The sequence below is a fragment of the Nomascus leucogenys genome, chromosome 15, assembly GCF_006542625.1.
Source record: "Nomascus leucogenys isolate Asia chromosome 15, Asia_NLE_v1, whole genome shotgun sequence".
Classification (NCBI taxonomy): Eukaryota; Metazoa; Chordata; class Mammalia; order Primates; family Hylobatidae; genus Nomascus; species Nomascus leucogenys.
The window spans coordinates 64,483,415-64,485,595 of NC_044395.1; the positions used below are offsets into that span (position 1 = coordinate 64,483,415).

Sequence of the window (2,181 nt, forward strand, 5' to 3'; positions counted from 1 at the left end):
TGTTATCGTTGTTGTTTTTAAAAAAAATTCCCCTTATGAACTGGCTTGGTCAATCAACCACAACCCTTTCTAGCAGACATAAGGTAGAAATGGCATGGCTCAGAATCGCCCAGATCTTTCATGATCTCTCGACCGCCTCCTGTCATGCTCCTGTCCACTGCTGCCTCCACCACCGCCACCACCACCGCTACCACCACTGCACCACCATGGTCTCTAGACTGAGAACTACGCTCCTGGGATTGGGATCTCGATCTACGCTTCTTGGGATGGTGCCCATACAGCTCCCGCCACAGCTCTCTGGAAATGGGCTTCAAATGCATGAAGTTGCAGAAGCCGCCTCGTGTGCATTCTCCTGTCTCATACTGACGGCAGCAGGCTTCTCTGAAGTCGGTCACAGGCGACAGCTCGGCGTGGATTGGTTGTCCGTTAAACCAAGGTTATTCAAGTCAATCACAGCCTTTTCTGCATCTTCCTCATGGCGAAACGACGTACACGTTGTACACGTTCACCACCAGGTGGTCTCCCAGGTTGTCACAGACGTTCATCTCCTCAACTTCCCCATTCTTGTCCTCCATTTCTGCAAAAAACTCCTCAAAAGGCCGGGCACGGTGGCTCACGCCTGTAATCCCAGCACTTTGGGAGGCCGAGGCGGGCAGATCACGAGGTCAGGAGATCAAGACCATCCTGGCTAACACGGTGAAACCCCCTCTCTACTAAAAATACAAAAAAGTAGCCGGGCGTGGTGGCGGACGCCTGTAGTCCCAGCTATCCGGGAGGCTGAGGCAGGAGAATGGCGTGAACCCGGGAGGAGGAGCTTGCAGTGAGCAGAGATCGTGCCACTGCACTCCAGCCTGGGCGCCAGAGCGAGACTCCATCTCAAAAAACAAAACAAAACAAAACACTCCTCAAAAAATTCATCATAGTGTTCCTGCATCTCAACATCACTCACGGCACAGCGCGAACCATCAGCAGACAGGGAAGAGTTTTGAGGGTTACAGTAAATGTTCAAGAGGGCAATGGTCTGGCTAAACGTCGGTTTATTGTGCAACGGAGAGCACCTGTCTCCATGACAACATGCTCCAATTCTGAAATAAAATGAACAGCTGACTTTGTCTTTCTCAGTGCCAAAGATGGAGGCCAGATACTCCGCCATTTCCCACCCGCTGCCCGCTGCCCGCCGCCACTGCCGCCAACACTGCTACCAACGCCGCCCTAGAATTTAAAAGATAGATATCAAAGTATTTTCTCTGACAGATCAAGATAACTTAGAAATCAGTAACAGTAGTAAAATGGCAAAAATTCATAAAATTATGAAAATCAAACAATGAATTGAAGAAATCACAAGAGAAATTAGAAAATACTTACAGATACATGATAATGACCTGTAACTATTTATGCACCACACCAAAACTTATGGAATGCAGTGAAAGCAGTGCTAAGGAGGAAATGTATAGCTATAAATGCTTACATTAAAAAACAAGATCTCAAATCAACAACCTAACTGCAATTTAAGGAACTAGAAAGACAAAAGTCAACAGAAGGAAGGACATAATAAAGATGAGAAGAGAAATAACATGAGAATAGGACAACAACAGAGAAAATCAATGAAACAAGAAATTGGTTCTTTAAAAAGATCAAGAAACTGACAAACCTTTAGCTAGATGGACTAAGCAAAACAGGGAGAAGAGTCAAATTACTAAGATCAGAAATGAAAGCAAGGACATTACTAGTGACTCTACAGAAATAAAGAGGATTATAAGAGAGTGCTATGAATGATTACATGCCAACAAATTGGATAACCTGGATGAAACTGATAAATTTTTAGAAACACAAAACCTCTCGTGGCTAAATCACAAAGAAATAGAAAATCTGAATAAACCTATAACTAGCAAGGAGATTGAATGAGTAATAAAAAGTCTGCTGAGTAATGAAAGCTCTGGAACTGATGCACTGCTGAATTCTACCCAACATTTAAAGAACTAACACCAATCCTTCTCAAACTTTAAAAAAAAAAAAGGAGAGAACACTTTCTAACTCATTCTATGAGGCCCTGATACCAAAGCCAGACAAAGACACTACAAGAAAACTACAAGCCAATATCCTTTATGAGCACTGATGCAAAAATACTCAACAAAACACTAGCAAACCACATTTGGCAGTATATTAAAAGGATTATACACC

The 2,181-nt window shown here is 43.6% G+C and overlaps 1 pseudogene; it reads right to left on the reverse strand.

The window, feature by feature from the left end:
- Window positions 1–99: 99 nt before the first annotated feature.
- Window positions 100–1,183, reverse strand: LOC100588431 (annotated as a pseudogene).
- Between the last annotated feature and the right edge of the window lie 998 nt (window positions 1,184–2,181).